The sequence below is a fragment of the Cetorhinus maximus genome, unplaced genomic scaffold (assembly GCF_964194155.1).
Source record: "Cetorhinus maximus unplaced genomic scaffold, sCetMax3.hap1.1 HAP1_SCAFFOLD_502, whole genome shotgun sequence".
Lineage (NCBI taxonomy): Eukaryota > Metazoa > Chordata > Chondrichthyes > Lamniformes > Cetorhinidae > Cetorhinus > Cetorhinus maximus.
Window position 1 is genome coordinate 34,554 of NW_027596444.1, and position 20,450 is coordinate 55,003.

A 20,450-nucleotide genomic window follows, 5' to 3' on the forward strand; every position below is an offset into this window, starting at 1 on the left:
GCTAAGCAACTCCTAAACCAGTGGATCATATCTAAGTTCTGCAGTCCTGCCACATCCAGTCGTGAATTAAACAACTCACTGGGGGAGGAGGCTTCACAAATATCCCCATCCTCAATGGTGGGGGAGCTTAGCCCATCAGTGCAAAAGAAAAAGCTGAAACATTTGCTACAATCTTCAGCCAGAAGTGCCAAGTGGATGATTCATCTTTGCCTCCTCCAGAGGTCCCCAGCCTCACAGATGCCAGTCTTCAGTCAATTTGATTCACTCCACATGATATCAAGAAACGGCTGAAGGTACTGGATACTGCAAAGGATATGGGCTCTGTGATAATCTGATGTGTAATATGCCTTTAAGAAGAACGTTAAGGAAGATCACATGATCTTAGTATCCAGTAGCAGAGGAGCGCAGGGTACGTCTGTAGTTAGCAGTTGAGAGAGTGTAGAGATAGAGTTTGAAGTTTAAGCACATGTTTAGTTGCTGCTGTGTACCTTTGTAAGTAAACTAAGAGTTTCTATCTATGAAGTGTCTGCTACTCAACTCTATCATTAGTACCAAATTGGCCACCACTTACAGCAAGCGTGCAAACAGGATCCAACAAACTGGCATCTAGGATCCAACAAACTGGCATCTAGGATCCAACAAACTGGCGATGAGGATTAAACCAAGTAAACAGAAGAGGACAAGAGAAACAAAATCAGCACCGAACCTCGCACAGCAATTGTAAGTAGAAGTTCCATTCAAATCATGGAGGTAATCCCTTCACAGAATGCCGCAATTCGGAAGAATTGATCCTTTCCTAGCAGCTACATTGAACGTCTGTTGTTCATTTCCCGAGCAACTGAGATTATGGGGAAGAGGAGAGGTGGGCGATCCTCTTCAGCCCATGTGGGAATAAGATTTATGGCTTGATTCAAAGTTTGATGGCACCCGGTGCCCCAGACCTGAGAATAAGTGGACCCGGTGAAGGGCCTATGCCAACCAAAGCCTTCAGTACCCATGCAAAGGTTCAAATTTAATTCAAGAATTAGAGCCCCAGGGGAGGCAGTTGCAAGCAATGTGACAAGTTTGAAACAACTAGCGAAGCATTGCGAGTTTGATACACCCTTAAACAATATGCTTAGAGATGGTTTAGTGTGCGGATGACATTATTCAGAAGTGATTGTTATCCAAAACTAGTTTGTATTTTAAGAAGGCGCTAGAGATAGCACCAGCCATGGAAAGCGCAGTTAAGAGATTCAAAAGCCATACAGGGCGGGCAAAATAGTGCCGTCCTCCACATCGGGTGGGAAACCCTAACCAAAAAGGGCACGAAAATGCAAGACTCTGCCGAGAAGCGGGAAACAACCCCCGCTAGCAGGAAAATGAGGGAAAAAATGACTTAGCAGCAAAATTAAGGAGTAATTTCAACAGAGGTGGAAACAAAGTCTTTTAACGATTGACACTTTAAAAAAGTAGAATGTTTTTATTGTCATAAAAACAGACACATAATGAGACAGTGTAAGGAAACAGTCAAGCAGGCTTTTAAACAAAAGAAAAAACCCAGCGAGATCTACAATGTAGAAGAGCCAGAGCAACAAATTCAGATATTTATTCATTTGTATACCTTGAGGAACAGAACCAATCAATGTAACAGTGAAACTCTTTCGAGTTATCAACAGTCACAGATTGCAACTCTTTCAAGTACAATCACAGTTCTTGGTTTCCGGGAGTGGGACATGAACCCACAACCCTCTGATTCAAAGGTGAGGGTGCTATGGACTGAGCCACAGCTGACACCTCATGTAACAGTGAAGTGAACAGTAGACCTGTCGAATGGAAGTGGACACAGGAGATTCCACTACAGTAATTGGGGATCATACCTTCAGATATCTGAATAATGAGGAACATCAATTAAATTTAGCAGAAACAATGGCCCAATTAAAAACATACACGGGTGAAGACATTCAAGTCAAAGGCATAAGTAGAGTAACAGTTCATTATGGAAGCCAATCGGCAAAGCTACCCTTGATGGTGGCAGCAGGTGAGGAGCCAAGCCTCCTGGGGTGAAACTGGCTGAAGGAGATTAAATTGGAATGGACTGAAATTTCTCACTTAAGAGCAAGTGAATTACCAGAACTACTGCAAAAGTAGGCCACAGTCTTCAAGGATGAACTTGGGAAGATCCAGGGGCTGGAGGCAAAAATTCACGTGGATCGAGAGGCAACTCCCCGATTCATGAAGGCCCAACCAGTACCTTATGCATTAAGAGGAAAGGTTGATGCTGAACTGGACAGACTAGAAAAACTGGACGTTATACAACCTGTACAGTTCTCAGAATGGGCAGCGCCCATAGTCCTCGTCCTTAAACCCGACCAGGGAGTCCAAATTTGTGGAGACCACAACTGAAGACCTGTATGCAAAGTTGGCAGGTGAGACCACCTACATGAAGTTTGACATGAGTCATGTTTATCAAAAATTAGAGTCAGATAATGCCTCCCAGGAATTTGCCACAATTAATACCCACAAAAGGTTGTACCAATACATTGGATTGCCTTTCGGTGTCTCCTCAGCTTCTGCCTCTTCCAGAGAGCAATGGAAAGTTTACTGCAGGGACTGCCCCAGGTTGTAGTCTATTTAGATGATGTTTTGGTAACAGGATTCACTGAAAATGAGCACATGGCCAACTTAGAAGGAGTCTTAAAATGTTTCTTGCAGGCTGGAGTGCCTTTAAAAAAAAAGAAAAGTGCACGTTCCAAGCGAGGGAGGTAATCTATTTGGGTCACCGGGTAGGTTCACAGGGCCTCCATCCGGTTGAGGAGAAAGTGAGGGCCATTACAGAGGCACCTGCACCAAAGAACACCTCAGGGCTCAAATCGTTCTTTAAAAAAAAAAGAATTCTCAAATCATTCTTAAAATTCTTAAATCAACTGTTATGGGCGGTTCTTACCAAATTTGTCTACAGAACTGGCCCCCCTACATTATTTACTCAAAAAGAACCAACTTTTGTCTTGGGAGATGCCCCAGAAAGAAGAAGCTTTTCTTTATTCATTCTTGGGATGTGGGCGTCACTGGCTAGGCCAGCATTTATTACCCATCCCTAATTGCCCTTGTTTAGAAGGCAGTTAAGAGTCAACCACATTGCTGTGGGTCTGGAGTCACATGTAGGCCAGACCAGATAAGGATGACAGATTTCCTTCCCTGAAGGACATTAGTGAACCAGATGGGTTTTTACAACAATCGACAATGGTTTCAGGGTCATCGTTAGACTTTTAATTCCAGAATATTTTTTTATTGAATTCAAATTTTGCTATCTGCAGCGGTGAGATTCAAGTCCAGGTCCCCGGAGCATTACCCTGGGTCTCTGGATTACCAATACCAATGCACCACTGCCTGCCCCTTTGACCTTCAAGGAGGTCAAACAATTGTTGCACTCGTCCAACCTATTAGTACACTATGACCAGAGGAAAGAATTGGTGTTGGCTTGTGATGCATCCCCCTATGGAGTGGGAGCAGTCAGTGATCTCCCATTGGATGGACGAGGGCACGGAACGGCCTATAGGCTACGTATCAAGGACACTCACCAAAGCGGAAAAGGGATACTCACAGATAGAAAAAGGCGGCCTGTCAATCATCTTTGGTGTTAAGAAATTTCACCAGTATGTACACGGGCGCCATTTTACAATCATTTCAGGCCACAATTCCTTGCTAAGATTGTTCAGCAAAGACAGGGCTATACCACCCATAGCCTCAGCAAGAACACAACAATGGGCTTTAATCCTGGCAGCATACGAGTATACTTTCGTACATAGGCCTGGCAGTCAAATCGCAAACGTCGATGCACTTACTTGTTTGCCTTTACAAGAAAAGGGTGTGGAAGTCCCAGATCCACAAGAACTTGTTTTATTGCTAAATTTCTTAGATTCCTCGCCAGTATGCGCTCAACAAATCAGAGACTGGACAAGTAGGGACCCAGTTCTATCACAGGTACGAGAACACGTGCTTCATGGTTGGTTACAAGAGCCTGTATCTGACGAAATGAAACCGTACTTCAACACAAGACATGAAATAACCAGCCAGGATGGCATCTTATTGTGGAGAGCATGAGTGGTAGTTCCTCCTAAGGGGAAGAGAGCCATTGTTTATTGAACTGCACAGCTCACATCCAGGAATACCCCGAATGAAGACCATAGCTCACAGCTACCTATGGTAGAATAGTGAGTTTAGTGAAGAATTGTGTGCAATGTCAGCAGCTGCAAAAGTTGCCTTCAACAGCTCCGTTACACCTTAGGAGTGGCCAGGAAGACCATGGGTGCGGTTACACATTGACTATGTGGGACCTTTCATGGGAACAATGTTTCTGCTCATTGTTGATGCCCACTCAAAATGGATGAACATATATGAGGTGAAGTCACCAATGTCTCTGCTACAATTGAGAAGCTAAGTCAAAGTTTTGTCATTAACGGACTACTGGAACTGGTCGTTTCTGATAACGACACGGCATTTACGAGCGCTGAGTTTCAGCAGTTTATCAGCCTCAACAGTATCACTCCTGTGAAAGCTTCACCATGCCAACCTTCCTCAAATAGTCTGGCAAAAGGGCAGTTCAAACATTCAAGGCTGGCATGAAGAAATTAACTGGAGCTTCCATAGCAACCAAGCTAGCACGCTTTCTTTTTCCACCCCTCACACAACAACAGGTGTCACATCTGCAGAATTATTAATGAAACACAGTCTCAGGACAAGATTGAGGATAGTAATGCCAAATTTAAAGGCCAGAGGGGGAGGTCAGGGAAGTCAGAAAGCTAGGCCTGACTGGCATAGTCGTGAGAGGGAATTTACCGTGGGAGAGACGGTATACATGAAGAACTTTGGAGAAGGGCCAAAGTGGTTACCTGGTGAAATAAGTGCAGTGACTGGACGTCTATCTTACCACACGGGGCTGGAAGGCCAAGTCATTCTTAAAAAAAAATTCATTCACAGAATGTGGGCTTCGCTGGCTGGGCCAGCATTTATTGCCCATCCCTAATTGCCCTTGAGAAGGTGGTGGTGAGCTGCCTTCTTGAACCGCTGCAGTCCATGTGGTGTAGGTACACCCACAGTGCTGTTAGGGAGGGAGTTCCAGGATTTTAACCTAGCGACAGTGAAGGAACGGCGATATATTTCCAAGTCAGGATGGTGAGTGACTTGGAGGGGAACTTCCAGGTAGTGGTGTTCCCATGTATTTGCTGTCCTTGTCCTTCTAAATGGTAGTGTTCATGGGTTTGGAAGGTGCTGTCAAAGGAGCCTTGGTGAATTCCTGCAGTGCATCTTGTAGATAGTACACACTGCTGCTACTGTACATCGGTGGTGGAGGGAGTGAATGTTTGTGGATGTGGTGCCAATCAAGCGGGCTGCTTTGTCCTGGATGGTGTTGAGCTTCTTGAGTGTTGTTGGAGCTGCACTCATCCAGGCAAGTGGGGAGTATTCCACCACACTCCTGACCTGTGCCTTGTAGATAGTGGACAGGCTTTGGGGAATCAGAAGGTGAGTTACTCCCCACAGGATTCCCAGCCTCTGACCTGCTCTTGTAGCCACAGTATTTATATGGCTAGTCCAGTTCAGTTTTTGGTCAATGGTAAACACTACGATGTTGATAGTAAGAGATTCAGTGATGGTAATGCTATTGAATGTCAAGGGGCGATGGTTGGATTCTCCCTTGTTGGAGATGGTCATTGCCTGGTACTTGTGTGGCGTGAATGTTACTTGCTGCTTGTCAGCCCAAGCCTGGATATTGTCCAGGTCTTGCTGCATTTGAACATGGACTGCTTCAGTATCGGAGGAGTCACGAATGATACTGAACATTGTGCATTCATCAGTGGACATTCCCACTTCTGACCTTATGATGGAAGGGAGGGCATTGATGAAGCAGCTGAACTTTGCTGGGCCAAGGACACTACCCTGAGGAACTCCTGCAGTGATGTCCTGGAGCTGAGATGACTGACCTCCAACAACCACAACCATCTTCCTTTGTGCTAGGTATGACTCCTAACAGTGGAGAGTTTCCCCCCGATTCCCATTGACTCCAGTTTTGCTCGGGTTCCTTGATGCCATACTCGGTCAAATGCTGCCTTGACATCAAGGGCAGTCACTCTCACCTCACCTCAGGAGTTCGACTCTTTTATCCATGCTTGAACCAAGACTGTAATGAGGTCAGGAGCTGAGTGGCCCTGGTGGAACCCACACTGAGTGTCAGTGAGCAGGTTATTGCTAAGCAAGTGCCATCTTGGTAGCACTGTTGATGACCCCTTCCATTACTTTACTGATGATCGAGAGTAGGCTGATGGGGTAGTAATTGGCCGGGTTGGATTTGTCCTGCTTCTTGTGGACAGGACATACCTGGGCAATTTTCCACATAGCTGGGTAGTTGCCAGTGTTGTAGCTGTACTGGAACAGCTTGGCTAGGGGTGCAGCAAGTTCTGGAGTACAGGTCTTCAGTACTATTGTCGGAATATTGTCAGGGTCCATAGCCTTTGCATTATCCAGTGCCTTCAGCTGTTTCTTGATATCACATGGAGTGAATCGAATTGGCTGAAGACAGGATGCTGGGGACCTCCGGAGGAGGCTGAGATGGATCATGCACTCAATGCTTCTGGCTGAAGATTGTTGCAAATGGTTCAGACTTATCTTGTGCACTGATGTGCTGGGCTCCTCCATCATTGAGGATGGGAATATTTGTGAAGCCTTCTCCAGTGAGTTGTATAATTGTCCACCACCATTCACGACTGGGTGTGGCAGATTGCAGAGCTTAGATCTGATGCATTGGTTGTGAGATTGCTTAGCTCTATCACTTGCTGCTTATGCTGTTTGGCACGCAAGTAATCCCGTGCTATAGCTTCACCAGGTTGACACCTCATTGTTAGGTATGCCTGGTGCTGCTCCTGGCATGCCCTCCTGCACTCTTCATTAAACCAGGGTGGATCCCCTGGCTTGATGGTAATGGTAGAGTGGGAGATATGCCGGGCCATGAGGTTACAGGTTGTGTTTGAGTACAATTCTGCTGCTGCTGATGGTCCACAGCGCCTCATGGATGCCCAGTCTTGAGTTGCTCGATCTGTTCGGAATCCATCCCATTTAGCACGGCGGTAGTGCCACACAACGCGATGGAGGGTATCCTCAATGTGAAGGCAGGATTTCATCTCCACAACGACTGTGCGGTGGTCACTCCTACCGATACTGTCATGGTTCCCTCACCACCTGCCGCAGACCCAGTCTAGCAGCTACGTCATTTAGGACTCTGCCAGTTCAGTCAGTAGTGGTGCTGCCAAGGTACTCTTGGTGATGGACATTGAAGTCCCCCACCCAGAGTACACTCTGGCCCTTGCCACCCTCAGTGCTTCCTCCAAGTGGTGTTGCTGCGGAGGGGCATGTTAGTGGGGTGGTGAAAAAGGCATATGGAACACTTGCCTTTATCAATTGAGGCATAGATTACAAAAGTAGGGAGGTCATGTTGGAGTTGTATAGAACCTTAGTGAGGCCATTGCTGGAGTACTGTGTGCAGTTCTGGTCACCACATTATAGGAAGGATGTGATTGCACTGGAGGGGGTGCAGAGGAGATTCACCAGGATGTTGCCTGGGATGAAACATTTAAGTTATGAAGAGAGGTTGGATAGACTTGGGTTTTTTTTGTTGGAGCAAAGAAGGCTGAGGGGCGACCTGATCGAGGTGTACAAGATTATGAGGGGCATGGACAGGGTGGATAGGGAGCAGATGTTCCCCTTAGTTGAAGGGTCAGTCACAAGGGGGCATAAGTTCAAGGTGAGGGGCAGGAGGTTTAGGGGGGGATGTGAGGAAAAACTTTTTACCCAGAGGGTGGTGACAGTCTGGAATGCGCTGCCTGGGAGGGTTGTGGAGGTGGGTTGCCTCACATCCTTTAAAAAGTACCTGGATGAGCACTTGGCACATCATAACATTCAAGGCTATGGGCCAAGTGCTGGTAAATGGGATTAGGTAGGTAGGTCAGGTGTTTCTCACGTGTCGGTGCAGACTCGATGGGCCGAAGGATCTTTTCTGCTCTTTGATTCTGTGATAAGTGGTAATCAGCAGGTTTCCTTATCCATGTTTGACCCGATACCATGAGACTTCATGGGGTCCAAAGTCGATGTTGATACAACTGAGCGGCTTGCTAGGCCATTTCAGAGGGCAGTTAAGAGTCAACCACATTGCTATGGGTCTGGAGTCACACGTAGGCCAGACCAGGTAAGTACGACAGATTTCTTCCCCTAAAGGACATTAGTGAGCCAGATGGGTTTTTACAACAATCGACAATAGTTTCATGGTCTTTTAATTCCAGATATTTATTGAATTAAAATTCCACCATTTGCTGTGGTGGGATTTGAACCCAGGTCCCCAGATTACATTGGGTCTCTGGATTACTAGTTCAGCAACAATACCATTACACCATTGTACATGTGGGTCATCTAAGGAAGAGAGAAACAATGCAACAAGAAATGATCCCACCAGTGTTTATGACTGGGTCAGTGTTTCCTGTTGATGTATCTGAACCGGGTTGAGTTCTATCTGTTGTTCATTCAAAAGTGGAGGATACAGATCTGCAGGGTCTGACGTTCAGATAACTCTGGAAAAGGAGGTTTCTGGCAAGGCATCTGAAGTTGTAGAGCTGAGACACTCTACACGCCTAAGGAAACCCCCAGAAAGACTGAATTTGTAAATTATTTATCGGTGTAAATATTTTGCTATTTTGAGAAAATTGTAATTTTAATTATAAAAAGTATTTCTGTGTAGAGGGGGAGGGATGTGGTAATCTGATGTGTGATATACCTTTAAGGTTATTAAGGAAGATCACATGATCTCAAAATCCAATAGCAGAGTAACATGGGCTACCTCTGTAGTTAGTAGTCTGCAGTCAGTAGTTGAGAGAGTGTAGAAATATAGTTTGATGTGTGTACACATGTTTAGTTGCTGCTTGTAAATAAATCAAGAGTTTCTACCTATTAAGTGTCTGCTGCTCAACTCTATCATTAATACCTAATCGGCCACCACTCACAACAAGTTTGCAAACAGGATTCAACAAGCTGGTGTCTAGGATCCAACAGGCCCTGATAATAATCTGGCAATAGTACAAAAGACTTGTACTCTGGAACTTGCTGCGCCCCTAGCCAAGCTGTTCCAGTACAGCTACAACACTGGCATCTACCCGGCTATGTGGAAATTTTCCCAGGTATGTCCTGTACACACGAAGCAGGACTAATCTAAACCAGTCAATTACTGCCACAGTCTAATATCAATCATCAGTTAAGTGATGGAACGAGTCATCAACAGTGTTATCAAGCAGCACTTGCTTAGCAATAACCTGCTCACTGGTGCTCAGTTTGGGTTCTGTCAGGGACATTCAGCTCCTGACCTCATCACAGCCTTGGTTCAAACATGGACAAAAGAGCTGAACTCCAGAGGTGAGGTGAGAGCGACTGCCCTTGACATCAAGGCAGCATTTGACCGAGTGTGGCTTCAAGGAGCCCTAGCAAAACTGGAGACAATGGGAATCAGGGGGAAACTCTCCACTGGTTGGACTTATACCTAGTACAAAGAAAGATGGTTGTGGTTGTTGGAGGTCAATCATCTCAGTTCCAGGACATCACTGCAGGAGTTCCTCAGGGTAGTGTCCTAAGCCCAACCATCTTCAGCTGCTTCATCAATGCCCTTCCTTCCATCATAAGGTCAGAGCAGGGATGTTTGCTGATGATTGCACAATGTTCAGCACCATTTGCAACTCCTCAGATACTGAAGCAGTCCATGTCCAAATGCTGCAAGACCTGGACAATATCCAGCCTTGGGCTGACAAGTGGCAAGTAACATTCGTGCCACAAAAGTGCCAGGCAATGACCACCTCCAATAAGAGGGAATCTGACCATTACTCCTTGACATTCAATGGCATTACCATTGCTGAATCCCCCACTATCAACATCCTGGGGGTTAGCAATGACCAGAAACTGAACCGGACTAGCCATATAAATACTGTGGTTACAAGAGCAGGTAAGAGGCTAGAAATTCTCTGGTGAGTAACTCACCTCCTGACTCCCCAAAGCCTGTCCACAAGGCACAAGTCAGGAGTGTGATGGAATATTCCCCACTTGCCTGGATGAGTCCAGCTCCCACAACACTGAAGAAGCTCAACAACATCCAGGACAAAGCAGCCCGCTTAAGTGGCACCACATCCACAAACGTTCTGGAAAAACCAGTTCCAACCTGTTCAATCTTTCCTGATAGTTATAACCTCTCAGTTCTCGTGAATCTTTTTTGCACCTTCACACGTGTCTTTGTATCTAATCCAGAGAACAAAAATGTGCACAGCGTTCTCAGTGTGGTTCATCCAAGTTTGACATAACTTCTTTGTTTCTGAATTCCGTTCCTGAGTCCCAATGTCTGCATTAAGTGAGTTGGGCTCCCATGACAAAACCCCCACGTTACGGAGACCTATAGAAAAATAACAGTGCTCACAGAATCAGCAGACCAAAATAATCCCATCGCCTGTCTCTCTATACGAGGCCACCTTCATGCTTCAGTGAACCCAAACTGGGTTCAAATTTAAATTGTTTTATGTCAGAACAAGTCTAAATCAGTATGTGTCACCTTGGCTTTCTTGGTAGTAATGTCACCTCTAGATGAGAAGGTCTTGTGTAAATACTTGAAGCTGACATCTCCAATACAGAGGGAGTGCTGCATTGTTGGAGGTCATGAGATGTCGAACTGACACCATTTCTTTCACGCAGACGGGCATTAACCCTGTAAAATCCTTGTTGAGGGTTCTCCAGGTGTCTTGGACAACATTCTTCCCTATTAATTAACAACCATAACTTGCATTGAAAAAGCACCACTAATCTAGTAAAAGATTAACCGCAGGAGCGATTATCAAACAAAATTTGACACCAGTTCACATTGAGATATTAGGACAGTAACTTGGCCAAAGTGGTAGGTTTAAGGAGCATGCTGACTATTTTGGGCAGTTCAGTAAGTTCTTACCTTGCAGTTACCCATAAAAACAGGAGCGAATATTGACAGCACTGTGTCAGCCAATGGGGTGGAGGAGGGACTTGAGGTTTTCATTTTCAGAAGTCTGAGCTCCTGACCCAAACCAGCAGAGATCCCCGAACTCATGACCCAAACTACAGGAGACAGATTCCTGAATAGAGCTGGATTATTTCTCCAGCAAACTGCAGTGAGTTAAGAATGGTTGCATAATACACATTTCACCCATTAAATCTATCCTGGCCACTTCCAGTGGTTTAGTATCCAGGTGTGATTGATGAGGCATCGCTCTAGGCAACCTGTTTAAAATACTTCTGCTTTCAGCCAATGCCAGATTTTTGAGCAGAGTTTGAATGCAGAGTCTGATTGTCTGTTTTTAGGGACTAATCTGGCACCCTCTTCCAAGAGGTGACTTCCTAATTGGCTGCCTCCATGTCTGCTGTCCAATCAAGGATGGTGAGAGGGCCCCTGAGGCTGCAGACCCAATTAGAGGGCTAACAGTTTTGGAAGACTGGCAGTTCCACTGGGAGAGGTAGGCACTGCTCAGGCAGATAGGAGAGTGCGAGGGCACCTCAAAGTGGAAGTGTACACCAACTTTCAAGAATAAAGAGGGGTGAAGCTGTTAGGTCCCTTGAAGTGGAGGGAGAAACCACTCCAATGGATTCAGACCCATGGTGACATCTTTGGGGCACAGAGCCTCTGGCTCTGATTGCCCTCCCAATCTAGCACCATGAGACCGCCTCCACAGAGGACCGGGTTCGACACTCAGCAGGAGGCTACTCTGGCACTGGGAAGATCCCAGCGGAGTTCTCGCTGTCCCTCCTCTTTAGGTTCTTTAGGTTCTTAATTGCTTATTATTGTCTAGCTGGCTGGGTGGGTATTGCTGTCATTGTTGTTTACCTGTCTCTGGTAAGATTGCCTAGAAGTGAGAATGTGTCAACACCATTGGCCTGAGCCCCTAATCTGTAGGTTTGCTCCCAGTTCCATCTTCAACCCATCTCCATGGGACTGAGAAGATTCTGTCCAGTGGGAGCAATTCAAACTGCTAATCGCTGAGTGATGAGGTTCCGGATGAAGTCACTAACAAATAGGCTAAATGGAGACTTCTTGTGTTTTTTTTAAGACTTGTTGGTTATTTCACTTTTTAATTTTACTCATCCAGTACACTGGGTAAATCCTGTTAACACCTTCCTGTCCATTGTTAACAGTGAGACTGTGGCGGTGAGTGTGTTACAGTTCACTCAGGGAGTCCGAGTTGCTGTGGCAACAGGCACTTATACATGCATGTTGTAGCCTGGAGCTACAGATAGTGATGGCAGAGGCTCCAACATTCTTCCAATCACATGGCTGACCAGGAATCTCTGCCACTCTTACCACCTGACATCGGCATGTGTTGGAAGGATTCGCAAGTTGATAAGCAATGTGTTTGGACACGTTATGAACGCAGCTTCCTTGGCCATCAAGTCCTGGAGTGGGACTCGTACCTGGAGCTTCTGGCTCTGAGGCAGGGTCACAAGACACTGAGCCGCAGGACCTCCAGTGAGGCTGTAATAAGAGTAAGTGATCCCTACTCTGCTCTGACAGGAGAACCTCTGGTCTTCCCGTTAACTCTACTACTGAAGGTAGACACGGCGAAAGGGTTTAAAGGTAAAACGTACCCTTTTAATATACGCAACAATGTGGGCATCTCAAACTGAGAGTGGAAAGAGGGAGAAACATGTCAGAATGAATTGGGAGAATTATCATGCCAAAAGAGATTAGAAGATGCAGAGTATTGAAATTTATTTATTTATTGCTGGGGGAGGGGGGGCAATGAAGGTTTGAAGGTCGAAAAGCAATCTGCAGCTCAAGTTCCAGATTCCTCTTTTGCAGCCGCCCTTGCAGAGAACAGCAGGGTAAGCAGCTTGCTGTCTTAAAAAAAGCACCTGAGCATTTGCTTGTTAAACACTGCATAAATCAGCTACGCCAAATACAAATTAATCTGGACTCTAATCACTTGTTCTAGTCACTTAGCAGCTGTTTTCTGTCCCTGTCCTTTCTAGATTACGATGGCACTCAGCCCCAGACAGCAGTCTCTGCTGATTGACCTGAGGCGGTGTTGCTGCTTCTACCACTCCAGCAACCAACAATACATGTTATCTTTGGCTAAAGCTCCACTTAGCGGAAAGGGATTTATTTATTCTAACAGGCCAGGCAAAATGTCCCACTGGACAATCTGCTTGCAGCTGAATGTACAAAATCCTAACAGGAAACACTTTGCCCGTTTGTTGGTTTAATGTCCCTGAATTGTAACAACATCCAGATTGCCTCTTGTGACACTGTGGCACACCTGTCCATTGTACCTGTGCCATGACCAAAAGCGTCCCTGGGAACTGAACGCTGAACTATAAGAGGGAGAGATTTGGATAAAGGTTAAACCAAAGATTTTGTCTGAAAGTTAGGGGTTGGGAAAGTTTCTGAAAGCGGGGAGGGGGAGGTGAAGGGGTTTCTGGAAGGGGTTTCCACTTCTGCTTTCCACAGACACACACCGGATATGATTTTCACTCAAGCATCGGGAACATGCACGAGTCTGTCGAAGGAAACAGCTTGTGACATCTCAAATCGTGGCCAGGATTAAATTCACACGCTCCCCCCCAACCCAATCACATCAGTAGGGAGGATACACTGCTGCACATGATGTGTGGTTTTCTTTTATATTTGTTCATGGGGTGGGATGCGGGCATTGGTGGCAAGGCCAGCATTTATTGTCCATCCTTAATTTCCCAATAAGATGATGGTGAACCGCCTTCTTGCACCGGTGCAGTCCGGGTACTGTAGGTACACCAAACTAAGCTAGGCCAGTTCAGAGGGCAGTTAAGAGTTAAACACATTTGCATTGTAGGGGCCTGGAGTCATGTACAGGCCAGACTAGGTAAGGATGGCAGATTTCCATCCCTGAAGGACATCAGTGAACCAGGTGGATTTGACAATCCGATAGTTTCATGATTATTAATGCAACCAGCTTTTCATTCCAGGTATCTTAATTGAATTTAAATCCCTCCATTTGATTGCCTCCAGAGCACTAATCCAGGCCCCTGGATTATTAGTCCAGTAAACTACCACTCTGCTGCTGACTATCTTCTGCTCACTATCATTTGCTGGAGAAATAATCCCACTGTTACCAAGAGACTTTGCTGTCTTGGCAACTCTCGTAAAGTCCTGCCCCTTCTCGAGCTCAATGGCTGAAACAATAGCATCAAAATTTATTCCGTTTATATTGCAGAATCTTATAGCACAGAGGAGGTCACTTGGCCCTTCATATCTATGCTAGCTCTTTGACAGAGCTATCTGATTTAGTCCCTTGCCACAGTTCTTTCCCTTTAGTCCATATGTGCTGCCTTTCATGATCTTTGAGGTGTCCGAAAGCACTTTCTAGCCAGCGAGGTCCACTTTTTGAAGAGTTTGCCACTGCAGAGGGAACCTTCCCCCAATAGTCTTGGAGGGTGGGTTGACGTGTGGCAGAATGGCCAGGAGGAGGTGACTGAGAAGAAGAGGTAAACAACAGACCCATAACTGAGGCACAGATGAACAAATATAGAGAAAACCCATTTGCTGCATTTCAGTAGCTTTGCTTTCCAACTTTGCCTTAGTGGCTCCCGAGGATAATTTCCTCAAGATTCGTGTTTCAACAACTGTTGTTTTATATTGGAAGTTTCCTCAGAATAAAACCAAAATCCATTATAAACAACCATTCAAGCCTGGCTTAAAAAGTTATTACAGTATTACAAAGAAACCTTTGGAAATGTGTGGTATTATAGAGAAATGAAACTGTCAATTTGCATACAGCGTCTCCAAACAGTGGTGGAAATAATAGTGAGTTCATTTTTTACCCCATTCTTTCACGGATGCGGGTATCGCTGGCGAGGCCAGCATTTGTTGCAAGCCCTGAACTGCTTCAGTGTCTGAGGAGTTGCGAATGGTGCTAAACATTGTGCAATCAGCAAAACATGCTTGGAATTGCCCTTGAGAAGGTGGTGGTGAGCTGCCTTCTTGAAGCACTGCAGTCCCTGTGGTGTAAGTACACCCACAGTGCTGTTAGGGAGGCAGTTCCAGGATTTCGACCCAGTGACAGTGAAAGAACGGCCGATATATTTCCAAGTCAGGATGGTGTGTGGCTTGGAGGGGAACTTGCAGGTGGTGGTGTTCCCACGCATCTGCCGCCCTTGTCCTTCTAGATGGCAGGGGTTGCGGGTTTGGAAGGTGCTGTCAAAGGAGTCTTGCTGAGTTGCTGCAGCGCAGCTTGAAGATGGTACACGCTGCTGCCACTGTGCATCGGTGGTGGAGGAACAGAATGTTTAAGGTGCTGGATGGGATGCCAATTAAGTGGGCTGCTTTGTCCTGGATGGTGCCAAGCTTTTGGAGTGTTGTTGGAGCCACACTCATCCAGGCAAGTGGAGAGTATTCGATCACACTTCTGACTCGCCTTGTAGATGGTGGACAGGGTTTAGGGAGTCAGAAGGTGAGTTACTCCCACAGGATTCCTAGCCTCTGCCCTGCTCTTGTAGGCACAGTATTTATATGGCTAGTCCAGTTCAGTTTCTGGTCAATGGTAACCCCCAGGATGTTTTAAAGTGGGGGATTCAGTGATGGTAATGCCATTAAATGTCAAAGGGTAACGGTTAGATTCTCTTTTGTTGGAGATGGTCATTGCCTGGCACTTTTGTGGCATGAATGTTACTTGCCACTTGTCAGCCCAAGCCTGGATATTGTCCAGGTCTTGCTGCATTTGGACATGGACTGCTTCAGTATCTGAGGAGTTGTGAATGGTGCTGAACATTGTGCAACCATCAGCAACATCCCCACTTCTGACCTTAAGATGGAAGGAAGGTCATTGATGAAGCAGCTGAAGATGGTTGGGCTGAGGACACTACCCTAAGGAACTCCTGCAGTGATGCCCTGGAACTGAGATGATTGACCCCCAACAACCACAACCATCTTCCTTTGTGCTAGGTATGACTCCAGCCAGGAGACTTTTTCCCTGACTCCCATTGACTCCAGTTTTGCTAGGGCTCCTTGATGCCACTCTCAGTCAAATACAATCTTGATGTCAAGGGCAGTCACTCTCACCTCACCTCTGGAGTTTAGCTCTTTTGTCTATGTTTGGACTAAGGCTGTAATAAGGTCAGGAGCGAAGAGGCCTTGGCAGAACCCAAACTGAGCGTGAATGAGCAGGTGTCGCTGAGCAAGTGCCGCTTGATAGCACTGTCATCAACTCCTTCCATCACTTTGCTGATGATCGAGAGCAGATTGATGGGGAATTAAATGGCCGGGTTGTATTTGTCCTGCTTTTTGTGACCAGGATGTACCTGGGCAACTTTCCAAATTGCTGGGTAGGTGCTAGTGTGATAGCTGTACAGGAATAACTTGGCTAGGGGGGCAATTTGTTCTGGAGTACAAGTCTTCAGTACTATTTCAGGAATTTTGTCAGGACCCATTGTCTTCACGGTATCCAGTGATTTAATCTGTTTCTTGATATCGTGTGGAGTGAATTGAATTGGCTGAAGATGGGCATCTGTGATGCTGGGGACCTCAGGAGGAGGCTGCAATGGATCATCCACTCAGCACTTTTGGCTGAAGAGGTTTGCAAATGCTTCAGCCTTATCTTTTGCACTGATGTCATGGCTCTTACAATCAAGGATGGGGATATTTGTGGAGCCTCCTCCTCCTGATAGTTGTTTAATTGTCCACCACCACTCATGACTGGACGTGGCACAATTGCAGAGTTTTGATCTGATCTATTGGTTGTGGAATTGCTTGGCTCTGTCTATCAGAGGACCGCTGTCCGCTGTTTGGCACACAAGTAGTCCCGTGTTGTAGCTTCACCAGGTTGACACCTCATTTTTAGGTATGCCTGGTGCTGCTCCTGGCATGCATTCCTGCACTCTTCATTGAACCAAGGTTGATCCCTTGGCTTAATGGTAATGGTAAAGTGGGGGATATGAGGTTACAGATTGTGGTTGAATTTAAATCTGCTGCTGCTGATGGTCCATAGTGCCCCATGGATGCCCAGTTTTGAGCTGTTCAATCTGTCCTGAATCTATCCTATCTGGCACAGTGGTAGTGCCACACAACACGATAGAGGGTGTCCTCAGTGTGAAGACAGAGCTTCGTCTCCACAAGGACTGTGCGGTGGTCACTCCTACCGATACTGTCTGTGACAGGTAGATTGGTGAGGACATGGTCTAGTAAGTTTTTTCCTCTTGTTGATTCCCTCACCACCTGCCACAGACCCAGTCTAGCAGCTATGTCCTTTAGGACTTGGCCAGCTCGGTCAGTAGTGGTGCTACTGAGCCACTCATGGTGATGGACTTTGAAGTCCCCCACCCAGAGTACATTCTGTGTCCCTGCCACCCTCAGTGCTTCCTCCAAGTGGTGTTCAACATGGAGGAGTACTGTGATGTTAATTGAAGCATTGAGGGATAAATATCATCCAGGACACTGAGGGGGACCTCCCTGCTCACCTGGGAGGGAAGAGTGGACCTTGATTTGATCTGAAAGACAGCACCTCTAACAGTGCAGCACTCTCAGCATTGCAGCTGAATTGTCAACCTAGATTATGTGCTGAAGTCCGCTAAAGGCAATAATTTGGTATGGCAATGCTTTACAAATGAGACTCCCATAAGGAAACAATAGCAGTGAATTACAGCTCATACAGAACCATTTTCTGCAGGGACCAGGAGAAAGAGCACACAGGGAACAGGAGGAAGCCCTTTAGCCATTGACCCCCCGTCCCACTATTCAATGAGATCATGGCTGATCCGTGACCTAACTTCACATACCTGCCTTTGTCCCATGTCCCTTAAGGCTTTTGGTTAACAAAAATCAATTTTTCTGTTTTAAAGTGAAGAATTGACACAGCACCAGTTACTGTTTATGGAAGAGAGTTGCAAACTGTCGAAATTATTCCTATTTTCAGCACTGAAAGGTCTGGCTCTTTTTTTTAAGGTTACATTTTTTCTTCATTCATGGGATGTGGGCGTCGCTGGCTGGGCCAGCATTTATTGCCCGTCCCTAGTTGCCCTTGAGAGGGTGGTGGTGAGCTGCCTTCTTGCACCGCTGCAGTCCATGTGGTGTTGGTACACCCACAGTGCTGTTAGGGATGGAGTTCCAGGATTTTGACCCAGCGACAGTGAAGGAACGGCCGATATATTTCCAAGTCAGGATGGTGAGTGGCTTGGAGGGGAACTTCCAAGTGGTGGTGTTCCATGAGTCTGCTGCCTTCATCTTTCTAGATGGTAGTAGTTGTGGGTTTGGAAGGTGCTGTCTAAGGAGCCTCGGTGAGTTCCTGCAGTGCATCTTGTAGGTGGTAGACACTGCTGTTACTGTGTGTCGGTGGTGGAGGGAATGAATGTTTGTGAATGGGATGCCAATCAAGTGGGTTGCTTTTTGCTGAATGGTGTCAAGCTTCTGGAGTGTTTTTGGAGGTGCACTCATCCAGGCAAGTGGGGAGTATTCCATCACACTCCTGACTTGTGCCTTGTAGATGGTGGACAGACTTTGAGGAGTCAGGAGGTGAGTTATGTGCTGCAGGATCCCTAGCCTCTGACCTGCTCTTGTAGCAGTATTTCAGTTTCTGATCAATGATAACCCCAGGATGTTGATAGTGGGGGATTCAGAAATGGTAATGCCATTGAATGTCAAGCAGCGATGGTTAAATTCTCTCTTGTTGGAGATGGTCATTGCCTGGCACTTGTGTGGAGCAAATGTTACTTGCCACTTGTCAGCCCAAGTCCGGATGTTGCCCAGGTCTTGCTGCATTTGGACATGGACTGCTTCAGTATCTGAGGAGTTGCAAATGGTGCTGAATATTGTTCGCTGATGATTACACCTCACTACTTCTGACCTTATGTAGAAGAAAGGTCATTATGAAGCAGCTGAAGATGGTTGGGCTAGGACACTACCCTGAGGAACTCCTGCAGTGATGTCCTGAAACTAAGATGATTGATCCCCAACAACTACAACCATCTTCCTTTTTGCTAGGTATGACTCCAACCAGTGGGGTGTTTTTACCCTTGATTCCCAGTGACCCCAGTTTTGCTAGGGCTCCTTGATGCCACACTCTGTCAAAAGCTGCCTTGATGTCAAGGGTGCTCACTCTCACTTCACTTCAGGAGTTCAGCTCTTTTGCCCATGTTTGAACCAAGGCTGTAATGAGGTCAGGAGCCGAGTTTGGGTTCCACCAGGGTCATTAAGTGAGCAGTTTATTGCTGAGCAAGTGCCGCTTGATAGCATTGTTCATGACCCCTTCCATTACCTCACTGATGATCGAGAGTAGGCTGATGAAGTGGTAATTGGCTGGGTTGGATTTGTTCTGCTTTTTGTGTACAGGACATACTGGGCAATTTTCCACCCTATCTGTCCCCCTTGGTATCTTGAAAACTGCAAGGAAATCACTCCCCCAACCTGTCCTGGTTTGGGCTCCTGGGGATTCCACGTGGTCAAAGAGGTAAGTTTTAAAGGAGGAGAGAGAACTAAAGAGTTATAAAAGGTTAGGGAAGGAATTCCAGAGCTTGGGGTCCCACTTAGAGCTGCCAATGGCTCAAGAGGCCAGAAGTGGAGAAGTCCAACATTATCAAAACCAATCAAGTTTGTGGAATCTTGGTGTTCTCAAAATGGCTGTTGTGTTTCCCACAAACTTACCGTGAGCAAACTTCGATTGCACTATATTGGCTGGGAATCACTTTGGGAAGTCCTCAAAATATGAAAGATGCTATACAATTGAAAATCTTTTCTCATATATATGGGTGAACATTGTTCCCAATCTCAAGAACTGACACACTTCAACCAAGTCAAGACATGGTTGAATCGCATCAGTTTTCTATTTTGGATGTGTAAGGTATCATGGAGAATTTGTCATGTTTCTATTTGTAAAGTATTGGAGCAGAGAGCGAGAATTCCCAACATCTGCCTTGCCTTGAATCTGGCTCTGATAATCTTCACTGGTTGCATCAGCACAAAAGGCTCCTTTAATTTAGATTACAAAAGGCTCCTCTATTCAAAACTGGAAGATTGATATTATGTTCAATATAAAAGGCCATGGATCAAAGAGACACTGAACAATTCTGATGTTACAACAGTAGCAACACTTCAAAAGTACTTCATTGGCTGTAAAGTGCTTTGAGACGTGCTGAGGTAGGGAATAATGATATCTCGTTGCAAGCCTTCTTTGTGAAAAGCCAAATCAGAGCGCTGGGGGATTCATGCATTGACATGCCCTGTAATGGATTGGAGATGGTGGCGAGATGTCACTGGACTAGTAATCTAGAGACCCAAGCTAGTGCATGGCAGCTGGTGGAATTTAAACTCAATTAATTAAATCTGGAATTATAAACCTAGTCTCAGTAATGGCGATCATGAAATATTCATCAATTGTTGTTAAAACACCCATCTGGTTCACTAATGTCCCTTT